The sequence below is a fragment of the Lithobates pipiens genome, unplaced genomic scaffold, assembly GCF_037356315.1.
Source record: "Lithobates pipiens isolate NorthernLeopardFrog02 unplaced genomic scaffold, aLitPip1_a1.2 Scaffold_37, whole genome shotgun sequence".
Classification (NCBI taxonomy): Eukaryota; Metazoa; Chordata; class Amphibia; order Anura; family Ranidae; genus Lithobates; species Lithobates pipiens.
The window spans coordinates 19,409,507-19,426,628 of record NW_027507825.1 but is presented as its reverse complement, the minus strand read 5'-3'; the positions used below and the strand labels follow the sequence as shown (position 1 = coordinate 19,426,628).

Genomic DNA, 17,122 nt, shown 5'->3' with positions numbered 1-17,122 from the left:
GCCCCGGCCTTCCAGTCTGATGTCTTCCAGTCTGATGCCCCGGCCTACCAGTCCGTTGCCTTCCAGTCTGATGTGCCTGATGTGCCTGCCTTCCAGCCTGACATCCCAGTGCCCGCCTTCCAGCCTGACGTGCCGCTGCCCGCCTTCCAGCCTGATGTGTCGCTGCCTGCCTTCCAGCCCGATGTGCCAGCTTGCCAGTCTGATGTGCCGGCTTGCCAAATTGATGCCCCAGCTTTCCGGCCTGACGTTCCAGCTTTCCGGCCTGACGTTCCAGCTTTCCGGCCTGACGTTCCAGCTTTCCGGCCTGACGTTCCAGCTTTCCGGCCTGACGTTCCAGCTTTCCGGCCTGGTGCCCCTGCTTGTCAGCCTGGTGCCCCTGCTTGTCAATCTGTTGTCCTTGCTTGCCAGCCTGATGTTCCAGCTTGCCAGCTTGATGTCTCTGCTTGCCAGCCTGATGTCTCTGCTTGCCAGCCTGATGTCTCTGCTTGCCAGCCTGATGTCTCTGCCTCCCAGTCTGATGTGCCGTATCTCCAGCCTGATGTGCCAGCTTCCCAGCCTGATGCTTGGATACTGGTGTTCCAGTCTGAAGTGCCCATGTCTCAGCCTGAAGTTTCGGTGTCCGCTACTCAGTCTGCGGAGTCGGTGCCCGCTGTCTGCCCTGACGTGCCCGCTGTCTGCCCTGACGTGCCCACTGTCTGCCCTGACGTGCCCGCTGTCTGCCCTGACGTGCCCGGTACCCAGCTTGACGTGCCCTCATCCATGGTGTGGTTTGAGGCCATTAACCTGGGACAATTACACCTAGTTGGAGCGTCCGGAGGCCGCTCCTTTGAGGGGGGGTACTGTCATGAAAAGGTCCACCCGTTGGTGGCGCTGTTTATCTTTTGGACTGTAGTACCGGCGCTCACCAGCGGGTGTACTCCGGCAGTGTGGAGCAGACAGCATCTGCTCCGATCAGCTGTCACGTGAGATTAATCATCAGTCTTATATATACCCGGCAAGCGCTAATATGCTTTGCCTTGGTATCTCTCTCTGCAAGTGCCCTGACCGCTGGAACCTGAACCTGAACCTGAACCTGAACCTGAACCTGAAAATGAACCTGAAAATGAACCTGAACCCTGAACCCTGAACCCTGTACCCTGTATCTACCTGATCTGTCCCTTTCCTATCCTGAGCCCATCCTGGACCTGTTGTCCCTCCTGCTACTTAGATCCCTGCTCTGCAGCCGATCCATCCGTCCTTACCCATTGACTGATTCCCCGGTATATGACCTCGGCCTGGCTTTCATTGACGTCTCCGGTAGTTCCCATTTATTGTATATATATTTCTTGCTGTTGTGGTTGGTTGTGCACTGTATGTTTTCACTTTCTTTTATAATAAACACTTGTTATTTTCATTCACATTCGTTCTGGGTTTCCTCTGTGCAGTCCACACAGTCTGGTCTAACAATTCCCTGACAACTACAATTCCCACGAGGCATAGCAAAATTCTGACAGCCAGAGGCATGATGGGACTTGTAGTTTTGCAACAGCTGGAGGTCCGCTTATTGCACATCCCCGATTTAGATGTTAAAGAAGTTATATCCTATACTTAAAGTTTTACACATTGTTCTTGCCCACTCCTCAGGAATGCCAATGCATAGAGACTGAAAAAACTCCCACCATTACGTGAGGGGGTTAAAGCCCGCAGTTTTCTGTAGAACCTTAAACCAGCCTTTTTAGGAAGGAAGGGTCAGATTTTAGGAGTAAAAGCTGGAAATAGAAAACAAAGTTGGGCAGACTGATTCAGTCAGACATTGAAGGAAGCTGACACAGCTTCACACACAAAGACACACATCATATTCAATCTTCATCTTCCATTATTAACGTTATTTTTACATTTTGATATTGTTCTTGTAATATTTCACTATTTTATTACTTAATCTATTTTTGAGTTTTTACATGAGAACTGAACGGATTTTCTTGGAACTTTTCTCATCAATATAGGTTTACTCAATATCAATACAGAAATAACAGTATTTTAAACACTCTCAAAAGTCACTGAATATTTCACTATACTGTGTTGCTACAATCACTCATTCATTTTCCTTTGGAGGACTTTAGGAGTGTGGATTTATTTTTTGGCATATTCACATATACATACACATTATATATATCAATTTTTTTCATTTATTTAGATCATCTTTTTTGGACTCATTTACCAGGTTTACTTATTTGCACATAATGTGTTCACTTATCAAAAATTTGTGACCGCAGCTCCTTAAGTTTTATGTTCACTGTGTCCGTCCTTAAAAGTCACTGGATTTTCACTAAACTTTGGTTTTGTTCATTTTCCATTGAAGGAATCTTTCAAGGTTTCACCGTCTACTGGAGGACTTTACATATGTCACAGGATTCATTTATTGGGACTTATTATTAAATATATTTTTTCCATTTATATATATTGTTTTGTTTTCTCTATTCTTACCTGCTCTGTACAATGGAATTGTACAGAGCAGCCCCAAACCCCCTACTCTCTGCAGTGACCCCAAGGTAAGCGGCTTCCCATACGGACACTCCTGCATGTTCGCTCCTGAGCCCCACTGCTGTGTCCGGTGACACAGACAGCAGGACTTGGCGCCGATCCCTGATCCCTCTTTACTGGCTTTAATTGACAGGATGGAGAGCCAATGGCTCCCAGTTCCCCCAAACAAAGCCAGCGAGACCCAGAAGAGAGGGGAGAGAAGAGCCGTAGATGTGCACAGTGCTGGATTGAATAAGGGTTCAGGAAATTATAAAAGTAGGGTGGAGGGACCAAAATCAATGCTTAAACATTTCTTACCTCAATGGAAGGAACCAATAAGGTGAAAAATGTTCAGGCTTTAGAACCACTTTAAGCTGCGTCAACCAGCTTCAAGCTGCTTTTGCATTACCATTGACATTTATGGGGAGGAAAGCAGTTCTGATGTTAACAAAAGCCTATGTACACAGGACTTTAACCTCTTGCCACCCACATAACACATATGCTTGCAGCAGCAAAGAGGCTAGACTTACCCACACACTGCACATATGGGAGCATGGACAGGCGAGGCTTCTGTGGTGAGAATGCACTCATCCCATACTTCTAGTACAATGACCAAGCTGTGAACAATCAGGAGATGCCAAGAGAAGCTCTCGATCATGTGACCACTGTGAAATCCAGTCACGGTGGTCATGTATTCGGGCAATCCGTTCTGCCCCCATGGCCATAAGGTTCAAACACAAGAACAAATGGGGTGGTGGATTCAGATTTTCTAAGGGTCACTGAAAACACAGATGGATAGGGTGCTTCAGTAGGCACACGTCTCTTTACATGCATATCCAGGAAATGCACAGTAACTGCAAACACCAGTAGAGAGAAGCGCACCAGCTGAAGCCAGCCAACCATCACCAGGGCCATAGATAAGGGGGTACCACTAGTCCTCCTGTATGGGGCCCAAGCCAGCAGGGGGGCCCAGCAGGGTGAATTTGATGTGGGCAGGGAGAGTGATTGGTGCGGCAGGGGGGCAATTACAGGAACCACTCCCCTGTATGGCGCTTTCTGCAGCAGCGCTGTTCTCCCTCCCTTTGGCCTTCAGCTACTGCAGAAAAAGCCATACAAAAGATTGGTTTCAGTAATTGCCCCCCCCCCCCTTCGTCACACCAACCACTCTCCCTGTGGACCATATATTTCTCCCTGCTGCCCAGGCCATCCTGTGTGCCCTCCTCCCTACCCCCACAGTGCTGCCAGCTTCCCTCCTTACCTGCCTGCCGGCAGCTGCAAGCACGCGATAGGATCCTTCAAGATTGAGAATGGTGGAAGGGTCTGGTAAATATAGGTCATTTACCAGGCCCCCTTCCTTTTCTGATGGAACACAATGAGTGATCGCTCCCGATCATGCACTGTGGTCATTCATAAACTGAAGCATTGGCTGTATGGGGCCTCGTGGTTTCTAACAGCAGCCCTGGTCATCACCCCCGATGAAGAGGGGTCTGTCTGGCCCCTGAAATGTGTTGGCACTAGTCTGCTGAATCAATCTTATCTATCATTACCTTGGACTCTTGGACATTTATCTGGTGCTCTCATTGGTGAGCAACCCTTTCAATGTTTGTAGACACCATTGCCAAATTAAAACTATTCAACCAATAACACTGACTCTCTAATCAGTGAAAAGAAAAGCTCCAGGCTGTCCCCATCAATTCAGTTCATCCCATACTGGGTGCCACCATTTGCTCCTCACACAGCTTTTCTAAAGGTGAATCCTAGATGTTAAATCACAACCCTTTCTTTGAATACACCTGTATCAGCTTTCCTGGGTGCTGATGTGTCTCTGCATATATACACTTGCACCCAGGGGAGTGGTTATAGAGATTAGAGCCTACATGTTGATTTTTTTTACAAAAATTAGCGCAAAACCTACCCGTGTGGCCTCAATGGGCCTAAATGGTAACTGAAAATATATACAAAACCTATATCAAAAGCTAAAGAGAAAAAAAAAAAAAAAAAACAACAACACACACACACACACACACACACACACACACACACACACACACACACACACACACACACACACACACACACAATAGGGAAGATTTACCAAAACCGGAGCACACGGACCTGGTGCAGCCGTGCATAGTAACCAATCAGCTTCTAGGTTTTAGGCTGTGTTCACACATGTGCAACTTGTCATGCGACTTTGGAAAAAAGGTGCATGACAAGTCACAGCCCATTGTTTTCAATGGCACCCGTTTGGGGTCTATGTGACTTAAAGTCACATAGATAGAGGGAGAGAGAACGTCCTCCTCACAGCCACTAAACTCACATGTGGTTGGTGACAGATAGAAGACAGATGTCACAACTGTCTGTCACCCTGTCCAAATCTTCTCGGCACATTTGTAATGCATACGGAGGCAGAAAGAACAGAGAAGGAAAAATGCGTTCCTAATTAGATGCTGGAAGCACATAGTTTCCCTTTCCGGCTCTGCTTGTTTTTTGAGTCTCTAGTCGTCCCAGTGTGTTTAAACCAGACAGAATTTTGCCGGAGCTAAGCTTCCATCCAAATCTCAGGTGAACGTGTCTGTCCAAAGCAGACATGACAGCAAGGTCCCTGGATGCCGTTTATCGGGAGACAAGGCCTCAATTTGTTTAATCTTAATGAGGAGTGGGATTAGCAGAGCTCCCAGAGGGCACTTTCTCCGGATCAGTCTTCTTCCTGGACTGTCTACACACTGGGGTAGATTTACTAGAACAGGTGCACTCAGAATCTGGTACAGCTGTGCATGGTAGCCAATCAGCTTCCAACCTCAGCTTGGTAAATTAAGCTTGGGCAATAAATCCTGGAAGCCGATTGGTTTCTATGCAGACATGAGCCCGATTTTGCACACTCCAGCCTTAGTAAATAACCCCCTTTGTATATTATCCAACATTAGATCATCGGCAAAATATTTTCATAAAATAGACTGAAACTGAACTCCAGGCAAACAGCTAAAAGGCACAGTTGAAACACGCGTGAACTCAGGGCTGGTCTGGGACAGAAATTTGGCCCTGGACTTCATCCAGACCTGCCCCCTTGCATTTTGAGTGGCCCATCACCAGCCCCCAGCCCCCTTGCATCAGAGGGGCCCATCACCAGCCCCCTTGCATCAGAGGGGCCCATCACCAGCCCCCTTGCATCAGAGGGGCCCACTGAGCCATCGGCCCAACGGGAAACTCCCGGTAGTCCCAATGGCCAGTACATGCCTGCGTGAACTGTTCAATCTGTTAAAAGACTGGAAATTGTATACACCTCTTCCAGACAATGCCGCTAGGAGGGTGACACCACTAACTCTGTTAGGTGTTAAAAAATACACTTTGTAGCACTTACCCCCTAACGAGCGGCTGGTTTTAATGGGCTTACCGTTACCTTCTCTCGCTCACTCCTCGTGTCTAGGGGTTTCCTGTGGTAGATGCCCAGAATTTTAGAGCAGCCTTTCTCAACCTTTTCAACACAGAGGAACCCTGGAAATAATTCTCTGGTCTTGGGGAACCCCCTGCTAAAAATGAAAAATCTACAACTCGTCATACATTAGTGTGATGGTCAATGAGAAGAATGCTTCTTACACTTTTGGTTATTGGGAAGCATTACTCCCTTACAGATAACTAAAAAGATCAATAGTGTCCTTGAGAACTTACCTGAGAGGTATAAAATTGACCATTGCTCAGGGAACCCCTAGCAACCTTTAGAGGAACCCAAGGGTTCCACGGAACCCTGGTTGAGAAACCCTGCTTTAGAGACTGACGACAGATCCTCTTAAAGGGATTTTTATTTGCTAAAATGTAGTCAACAACAGTCTCTAGTGTAGGATCAGAGGGTTAGGTGAAAAGTCCAGGTACTCTTAGTATCAAAGTCAGTAATAAAGAACTTTCTCACTTTGAATAAATCCAGAGAATAGCCATTCACAGCTGGATGTTCACTCTAGTTGGACAGCCCCTCTCTCAGCAGGCCTAGCGGCCAACAGGGTGCTTAAAGCAGGAACAAAGTCTCTGCCGCAGACTTAGTTGTAGAACATGAACAAGGAAACTTGAACACTTGTGCGGTACCAGTATCTTTCAGCCGATCCGGCAATACCGCACGAAATAGGTTTCACTTGGGTCCTTCAGCTTTTCTAGGCTCTTGCCAAGAAGCCAACCCTTGCGTGGCCTTCATCTGAAGAGTCCTCCCCTGGATAACTACGAAGTTTCTGGGCCTCTCCACAACCTGAGATGGCACCGGACCACCTACAAATCCTTTCCTTAGTTTCCTTTCCTCGGGCTAGCCAGCCCCGAGACATAAAGCCAGGTGGATCCGCACCCCAAACCATAGGTGCCCTGGGGGCTGGTTAGGAGGAACAGGACCATGGAGTCAGAACATACTTCTGGACCGGAACCCCGAACCACGTGACATCCGCATCTTAAGTACCCTCTCCCAGAAAGCACAGCAAGAGTGACACTCCAACTGGGCTGGCTCTGAGAGAAAGTATCCTTAAAGCACCCAACCAGACTGTGGTTCCATGCCTGCCAGAAGAGACAGCATCTCCTATGGCCAGGCTGAACCCCCTATAGTCCAGTCAGACTGATGCTGAGGTCAAAATTTGGAATAATTATAGCCAAACCAAACTGCAGTTCAGGTGTAACATTAAATTTCAAAACTCGTAGCGCATGCTCTTCAGGAGCTGGCGCTACACACTTGTAATACCCTTCTTCCAAAAGGATTCCGATTGGACAATTAAAGTGGAAGTACATTTCCATCTATTGCTTTTACCTATAGGTTACCCTATAGCTTGTATAAGAATCTCCTAAATGTGCACCGTGACATCAGCGCTGGAGCAACGGCCACCCGGGCCATTTCTTCAGAGCCCCGTGCAGTGAACGGCGGCTCCCGCGCACATGCGAGGGAGTGACATTATCACGGCTGCGGCCAGTCACAGAGTCGGAGTGCGCAAACTCGGAAACAAGACATGTGAAGATGAGAGCACCTGCAGCTCTGACATCTCGGTGGTGGAAGAGCTTTGTTTTAACCACTTATGGACCAGGCCTATTTTTCAAACTTGTTGTTTACAAGTTAAAATCTTTTTTTTTTTTTTTTCCCCCAGACACCCTAGAGAATAAAATGGTGGCCTTTGCAATACTTTATGTTACGCCATATTTGCGAAGCGGTCTTACAAACGCAATTTTTTGGTATTCAAATACACATTTTTGAATAAAAAAAATAAATAAGACAACAGTAAAGTTAGCCCAATTTTTTTTCTATTTATTGTGAAAGATAATGTTATGCTGAGTAAATTGATACCAAACATGTCATGCTTTAAAATTGCGCCTGCTAGTGGAATGGCGGCAAACTTATCTTTAAAAACCTCCATAGGCGACGTTTACATTTTTGTACAGGTTACCACTTTGCGTTACAGAGGAGCTCTTATTATTTCTCTCACGCCAACGGTCGCGGCGATACCTCACATGTGTGGTTTTAACACTGTTTACATATGAGGGTGCAACTTACGTATCGCGTTTGCTTCTGCGCATGAGTACGGAGGGACGGACGCTTTAAATATTTTGTTCTTATTTCTTTATTTTTACACTGTCCTTTAAAAATTATATTTTGGATCACTTTTATTCCCATTACAAGGAATGTAAACATCCCTTGTAATAGAAACAAAGCATAACAGGACCTCTTTAAAAGGTGAGATCTGGGGTCAAAAAGACATGCAATATAAAAAAAAAAAAAAAAAAAAAAAAAGAAGAAAAGAAAGTGTCCCTTTAACCACTTTCAGACCGGACCATTTTTTCCTGGCTTAAGACCAGACCACTTTTTGCGATTCGGCACTACGACGCTTTAACTGACAATTGCGCGGTAAAGCAATGTGGCTCCGAAACAAAATTGACGTCCTTTTTTCCCCACAAATAGAGCTTTCTTTTGGTGGTATTTGATCACCTCTGCGGTTTTTATTTTTTGTGCTATAAACAAACAAAAAAAAACAAATGCATTATTTTTTAGTTTTTGCTATAATAAATATACCCCAAAAATATATAAAAAAACACAAACCTTTTTTCCCCCCTCAGTTTAGGCTGATACTTATTATTCTACATATTTATTTTTTTAACAAAAATCGCAATAAGCGATTAATTGGTTTGCGCTAAATTTATAGCGTTTACAAAATAGGGGATAGTTTTATGGCATTTTTATTAAAATTTTTTTTTTTTACTAGTAATGGCGACGATTTTTATTGTGACTGCGACATTATGGCGGACACATCGGACATTTTTGACACATTTTTGGGACCATTGTCATTTATACAGCAATCAGTGCTACACAAATGCACCGATTCCTGTGTAAATGTCACTGGCAGTGAAGGGGTTAAACAGGGGGTGGCAGTGTAGGGGTTAAGTGTGTCCTAGGGGCGCTTGTTACTAGCTGTGGGTGGGGCTGGGCTTTGTGTTAGTGAACACTGATCTCTGCTCCAATCACAGGGAGCAGAGGTCAGTGTCACTTGTTGCTAGGCAGAACGGGGAGATGCTGTTTACAACGGCATCTCCCCGTTCAGCCGCCCCGTGAGACGATCGCAGGTATCCCCACGGCGATCAACCGGACTCACGGGGGTCCCGACCGGTGCACACGCAATGGCAGGGCAGCAATTTCAAATGGACGTAGCTGTACACCAGTTTGCCTGCCCGTGCCATTCTGCCGACGTACATCGTTGTGCGCTGGTCGGGAAGTGGTTAGGGCCGTTGGACAGAAGTGATGTTTGACGTTGCTTCCGTCATCCAACATCATTGAGTCAAGTGGGGGCCATCATTCCCTCACTCGACACAGTGTCTCTGAGGGGAAAGGATATTCACCGCTGCTACCGACAGCTCCGATAACCGGTGGAGACGACCGCATCGTTGGTGGGAGGGGGTGGTCACCTCCTCCCGCCCCTGATAAAAAAAAAAAGTGATCAGATAGCTGCCATAACCCCGGTACTCAACATCAAGTACCGACGTATAACGACAGCGAGCGGTCCGGCAGTGGTTAAGGTAAGTTTAGCATAATGTGCTAGTATGCAATGCATACTAGCACATTATGCCTTTACCTTGCAGGCAGTGGCATCTTAAGAGCATTATAGGCCCCCAGGCACTGGGGCACAGTCTACACAATCACGCACGATTGTCCATCAAATGCAGCCTCAATCTGCCCACCATTGCAGCCTCACTGTGCCAATTAATACACTCACCAACGCCTGGTAACACACACACACACACACACACAGCGGGCATCTCTTCCTGTGTATCACGGAGCTGGGCAGTTGTGCCAGACTGGCATACCGGGATACCAGGAAATGTTCTGGTAGGCCAGTCCGGCCCTGGCTGGGGGCCGCTGGGCAGGTGGGGCCCCCGGGCACCTGCCCAGCGTACCCATGCGAAAAGACGGCCCTGCTTGCAGGTACAAAAAAAAATAATAAAAATGTCCAGCAGTTTATAACCACTTTAAAGAGCACTGATAAGTCATTAACTTTGCTCACTCTGCTCTCTCCTGTCTGCATGCTTCCTGTGAGCACATTGATTGCAGTAAAGCCATATCGCCCACAAGTGAAAAAAAAAAAAAAAAAAAATCAGGATGTGAGCAGGACAGGGAGGGAGATCGGTGCGACGGGTAGAGTTGCCATCTCATCCCTTTAAACCTGAAAGACCTTTGAATTACACGGGTTCTGAGGCTAATTAAATGCAGATAAGTCACCGAGTTTAATTACCACCTTAATCAGCCACAGAACCTGTGTAATATGTGTTTGGGTTTAAAAGGGATGAGGTGGCAACCCTAGCGGCGGGGGGGGAACGCAATTACAGAATGGTGCCCTGTTTGTGTCTCTCTCTGCAGCAGCTGAAAGCCAGTGAGAGGTAGAGGGGGAGAAACAAGCTACTGCCGAGAGCCACACAGGCCATCGTTCCTGTAATTGCCCCCCCCGCCGCACCAATCACCCTCCCTGCCCTGCCCCATACAGAAAGACCTGTGGTAGCCCCTTATTGGCGGCCCTGCATCCCAACACTGCACATGTATCTGTATCTCCCTTGTCCCGCCGTGAGTGCAGGGCAGGTGGGGATCTGTAAGGGACGCCAAGAGGAAAGCTGCGTTTACAAGTAACAGTGAGGAGCGGGGAGCGGAGGGCAAGAGGCGGTGGAACGGCTGAAAAAAAAAAAAAAAAAAAAAAAAAAAAAAAAAGCCCTAGGTGCTAGGGCCAAATGAAATTGCCTGATGGGCTGGACTCGGCCCATGGGCCTCGTGTTTGACACATCATGTGATGTAGACACAAAGAGGTTCATTTACTAAAGGCAAAAAGACTGTGCAGTCTGCAAGCCATCGCAGTGCATTGCTGGCTCATGATTGGCCAAGCATGCACTGTGACCCCGCATGCTTGGCCAATCACGGTGCCGGAAGCGAGGAGAGCCATGATTGGCCACAGGCAGGATGCCTGCGGCCAATCATAGCTCAGGCTGTGTAGTACACGCCCCACACTATATAAGTCCGCCAGTGCGGCAGCCTTGTGTAGTGTGTTGGCGTCTGTAGGAGTTAGTGGGTGTTCTCTGTGTACCTTCAACACAGTATACACCGTTCGTTATCAGCCGATTTTGCATTCTTGCTCTTCTGTAATTGAGCTGTTAGCAATCTGCAGGAGTTTGTGGGTGTTGTCTGTGTGCCCTGACCGCAGTATACACCATTATATCCACCTATATAGCTAGCTATATTGCTCTTCTGTGATAGAGCTTGCAGTCAGTTGTAGGAGATTGTGCGTGTTGTCTGCGTGCCCTGACCGCACTATACACCATTATATCCAACTATATAGCTCTTCTCTAATTGAGCCATCTGCAGGAGTTAGTGGGTGTTGTGTGCCTCCAGCACAATATACACTACCCAATTGCTGGTTTTCCCATCTCCCTTCACGCCATTACCATGTCTGGAAGGCCAACAAGGAGAGGCAGACAGGCGCAAGCCGATAAAAGAGAGCAAGCAGGCTCTGTGTCTAGTGCTGGTCGTGGACGCGGTGCATCGTCATCAGCACGTGGCCATGGGACACGCTTTTCCTTATTTTCGGCAGCTGGACGTGTTGAGCCGCATCATGCCGAAGACTTATAGAGTGGATGACCAAGCCCTCTTCATCCTCCTCATCATCTCACCCAGGCTCAGGGTACTAGCAAAGCAGCTGCCAACGCATCGTCTTCCCTCCTCTCAATGTCATCATCAGTGACTCCTTCCCGAGATCCACCACGTCGTCCTGAAGAGTCCCCTGAACTCTCAAAGCACAGTGTTGGGTACATGCTCCAGGAGGATGCCCAGTGTTTTGTAGGCTCTGATGATGATACTCAGCTAGAGGAAGGCAGAAACGTGAGCGCAGAAAGAGGGGATGTTCAAGAAGGACAGCAATCTGGCAGTCATGTTCCACAAGCTGCAGCATACTGCCAGGTTTGCGAGGAAGAAGAAGAAGAAAAAAAATAAAAGAAGAAGAAGGAGGAAAAAGAGGAAAAAAAAAAAAAAAAAAAAAAAAAAAAGAAGAAGGAGAGGAAAAAAGGAGGAAAGAGCAATGAGGAAGGAGGAAGGAAGGGAGGAAGGGAGGGAGGAAGGGAGGGAGGGAGGAAGCATGTCCGAGGCAGGATGCCCTCCGGGGGCCAGTTTAGGGGCAGCACACCGACTGAATCACACCGCAGAGCTCCGCCTGTGCAGGGCGCTGCCTCTGCGCGTTATTCTAAAAGTTCTTTGGTGTGGGCCTCAGATCGCACTGCTGCTATTTGCAACATATGTCTCAAGTGTATCTTGTGTGGCCAAAACATGGGCACCACATGCTTGACCAGACATATGTTGACCTGCCATGCAGCTCGTTGGCAAGCGTACCTCAAAGACCCACACCAAAGAACAAAGCAGACCTCTCCTTGCTCCTCATCAGCTGGGATGTCCAACCCCACTAGACCTTCAGTCCTCTCCGAAACATGCTCTGAGAGGAATGAAGGTGTAGAATTAGGTGCGTCACAGCCAAGTGCTTCCGGGCACTCTGCTAGCAGTACACCCACGTCCGATTATAGCAGGCAAATTTCACTGCCCCAGCTGCTGGACCGTCGAAAGAAGTTCACTCCCAGCCATCCACATGCCCAGCGGTTGAATGCTAGCTTGGCTAAATTGCTAGCACTTCAACTGCTGCCTTTTCAGTTGGTAGACTTGGCCCCTTCCATGAGTTTGTACAATGTGCGGTTCCTCAGTGGCAGGTCCCCAAACACCACTTTTTCTCACGGAAGGCGATTCCGGCTCTCTACCGGCATGTGGAAGGCAATGTCCTTGCCTCGCTGGACAGGGCGGTCAGCGGTAAGGTGCATATTACCACTGACTCATGGTCCAGCAGGCATGGACAGGGACGTTACCTGTCTTTCACGGCCCATTGGGTCACTCTTCTGGCAGCTGGGAAGGATGCAGGACAAGGTGCAGTAGTGTTGGAGGTTGTTCCGCCACCACGCCTCCAAAATGCTACTACTGGTTGTGACACACCTCTCTCCTCCACCCCCTCCTCTTCTTCCTCCATGGCCTCTTCCAGTGCTCTGTCCCCAGAGCCAGCGGTGCTCCGTAGGCGTTCCAGAGGCTATGCAAGCACGCAGGCAAAACTATGCCATGCCGTGCTTGAGCTGGTTTGTTTGGGGGACAGGAGCCACACTGGGGTAGATATTTTGTCAGCTCTGCAGTGGCAGGCCGAGAGGTGGTTGATGCCACGCCAGCTTATGCCAGGAATGGTGGTTTGCGACAATGGCACCAACCTCCTCTCCGCCCTCCGACAGGGACAACTGACCCATGTGCCCTGTGTGGTTCACGTCCTTAACCTGGTGGTGCAGCGGTTCTTGGGCAGGTACCCAGGCATACAGGATGTCCTGAAGCAGGCCAGGAAAGTCTGTGTGAATTTCCGCCGATTATTTAATGCCTGTGCTGGGCTGGCTGAGCTCCAAAAAGGAGTTGAACCTACCCAAGAACCACCTTACATGTGACATGCCCACCAGGTGGAACTCAACGTTGGCCATGCTGCAGCGGCTGCACACGCAGCAGAGGGCCATCAATGAGTACCTGTGCGACTACGGCACCAGGATAGGGTCAGGGGAGCTCGGTTTTTTCTCACCACGCCAGTGGGGCATGATCAGGGATGCATGCACTGTCCTGTCAGTTTGAGGAGGCCACAAGGATGGTGAGCAGTGACAGTGCATGCATCAGTGACACTGTACCTCTTGTCCACCTGTTGGAGCATACGCTGCGTGGAATAATGGACAGGGCACTTGAGGCAGAACAGAGGCAGGAAGAGGAGGACTTCCTTGCCTCTTAAGGCCCCCTTTATCCAGACAGTGTTCCTGCTGTCCCACCCATCACAGAGGAGGAGGGAGGATGATTGTGTCAGCATGGAGGTGGAGGCTGGCACTCAGCATCAGCAGTCTTGTAGGGATGATTTGCAGTCCCAAGAAACCCGTGGACTTGTACGTGGCTGGGAGGAGGTAGCTGCGGATCATATTGTCCTCAGTGACCCAGAGGACTCCGGAAGGAATGCCTCAGCTAACCTACGCTGCATGACCTCCCTGATCCTGCTAAGCCTGCGGAAGGATCCTCGTATTCTTCGGATCAACGAGAGGGACTATTACTGGCTGGCCACTCTCCTTGATCCACGGTACAAGGGTAAGGTTGCCGACCTTATCTTGCCGTCGCAGAGGATGAGACATCTCCGGAAGGCCTTGCAGAAAAGTCTGTGCAACGCGTTCCCAGAGACTGGGAGGTTACAAACTCCTGGTCCTGGACAACGTGTTGCTGAGGCATCGGTCAGAAGGAGCAGTGGAGAAGGTGGCCGTCTGACCAATGCGTACAGACAATTTTTTAGTCCGCAGCCCCAAGGTATGATCGGTTCCAGCAACCATCGCCAGCGTCCGATTTACATGGTGCAGGAATACCTAGGGGCAAGGTCAGACTTGGACACCTTTCCCACCGAAAATCCTCTGGCTTACTGGGTCTTGAGGATGGATCACTGGCCAGAGCTTGCACAGTATGCAATTGAGCTACTGGCCTGTCCTGCATTCAGCGTTCTTTCGGAACGCACCTTCAGTGCTGCTGGTGGCTGTTACCGATCACAGGGTGCGCCTGTCCACCGACTCAGTTGATCGACTGACCTTCATCAAGATGAATCAGTCTTGGATCACCCACAGCTACCAAGCACCCGAAGCTGATGTAACCGAGTAATTTTTTTTTTTTTTTTTTTTAAATATCACATCCCTTCAAGACTGCCTATGCTGATGCTGAGTTACTCTCCTGTTATGTTGATTGTCTATCCTCTTCCTCCTCCACTGATATGTTGGAAGAACATTTTTGGTTCTGGGTGATGCCACCAGCCCAATTTTTCAGCCCCTGTTCAACAGGGGCGTTTAATTACAATTTTTGATGCAATGCTTTGCAGCAGGGCTCATTCCTGCACTACAACTAGAGTATATGGGAGAGGCCCCATTTTTCAGCCCCTGTTTAACAGGGGCATGCAATTACAATTCTTGATATAATATTTCAAAGCAGGGCCCGTTCCTGTGCCCACCCAGAGTAACTGTGAGGACTTGTAGTGTTGTGGCACCAGCACCACAACCACCAAAGGTCAATTTTTCTACCACTGTTCAATAATGGCATGTAATTACAATTCTTGATATAATCGTTCACAGCAGGGCGCTCCAGCGCCCACCAAGAGTCTCTTTGAGGGCTTACAATGTTGTGGCAACACCAACAACTTGTTCCGCCATTTCTGCAGAGCATATAGGGCAGGCCCCTACTTTCAAACATCCAACTTACAAACGTCTCCTACTTGCAAACGAAAGTAGACAACAGCAAGTGAGATGAAAAAAGACGGACGGCAAAACAAATTATACAGGGGCGATAACCCTTCTCTATGTTTTGCAAAAAGCTTAAAAATAGATTTTTTGACTGGAGCTACACTTTAAAAATGTACCAGTTCAAAATTACACACAGATTCTACTTAACACAACAAATCTACTGTCTTGTTTGCACCGTATACTGCTTTTCTGAGTATATAGGGCCTGGGGGCCCCACGTCTTTCCTTTTTTTAATATGGGTACGGGGTTCCCCTTAATATCCGTACAAGACCCAAAGGGGCTGGTAATGGGCAGGGGGGCTACCCATGCCATTTTTCTCAATAATTTTCATCCATATTGCCGGAACCAGATATTACATTAAAAACGCAAGCAGTTTGAAATTACTTTTTTTCCGTTAAATGTCATTTTGTGCAGGGACTGTTCTAAAACACGGGGCACTTCACAGGCATACTATAGACACCCCCCAGGCACGATATTTAAAGGAATATTTCACTTTTTTTTTCACTTTAATCGTCATAAAAAAAATAAATAAAAAAAAACACACAGTGCTCCCGCCAAAACAGACATTTTTTAAAAACATTTTAGGCATTGACCCATGTCCCCTGGGGCAGGAGCCAGGTCCCCAAACCCTTTTTAGGACAGTATCTTGCATATTAGCCATTAAAATTAGCACTTTTTATTTCAAACGTTCGAGTCCCATAGACTTCAATGGGGTTCTAACGTTCGTACGAATTTGCGGTACGTTCGAAAGTTCTGGTGCGAACCGAACCGGGATGTGTTCGGCTCATCCCTAGTTATGAATTAAAAACCCTTTTACTCCTAACTCCGCATTCCACCTGCTTCATCTAAAGTCCCAATTTCTAGACATGTGCGATTCGTTTCGTACGAATTTCCCTAAATTCGTACGTTTGGGAGGATCCGAAATACCAAATTGACATGCGTACGAATTTTGTACGAAATACAAACTTTTGTTTACGAAATCCCCAGGAGGAAGTCAGCACAGCATAGGGATGGTGGGAGCCCCTCATCTAACGAAAATTCTTATTTCGGATAGGAAATTCAACGGAATTTCGTATTTCGGATAAAAAACAAAAACTTCCATCAGCATCGACTGTCATATTGAGGTATATTTTTGCCTTTAAATTCATCAGGTTCGCGTCCTTCCTAGGAAATCGGTCACAGACAGTGAAACTAGGAAAATTCCTCTCCGAAACTCGGGCAGTCACCTGCAGAGTCCCTCAAGGCTCTCCGTTGTCACCCGTTCTCTTCAACATTTACATTCGCCCACTCCTTCAAATCATCAGATGCTCAGATCTCTGCTTCCACTCTTACGCTGACGACACGCAACTTTATTTCCGGATCAATGGAAAAAAAGATCACCAACAACAACTTGAAAACTGCCTCAAATCAATAGAGGACTGGATGACCACCAACTCCCTCCAGCTGAACCAATCAAAGACAGAGCTTCTTATCTTACACCCAAATCATAAGCCCGCAACCAAAACCTCCTGGTCTCCACCAACCGTCTTTGGGCAGACTATCTCCCCAAAGACCAAAGCGAAGAGTCTCGGGGTTATTTTAGACGCACAAATGTCAATGGATGCGCAAATAGGATCTGTAGTCAGTCGATCTCACCATCTACTGCGCCTGCTACGCAGACTCATCCCTTTTATCCCAAAGAATGACAAAGCAGTGGTAGTTGGAACAATCATTAATTCACGACTGGACTACGCAAACTCGCTTTACATAGGATTACCAC

General features: G+C 47.8%; 1 protein-coding gene across 3 annotated transcripts in view; it reads right to left on the bottom strand.

The window, feature by feature from the left end:
- GNG2 (G protein subunit gamma 2) overlaps nucleotides 1-17,122 on the bottom strand; it is a 151,088-nt gene that overhangs the window by 115,168 nt on the left and 18,798 nt on the right. The gene's annotated exons all lie outside the window — the stretch shown is intronic.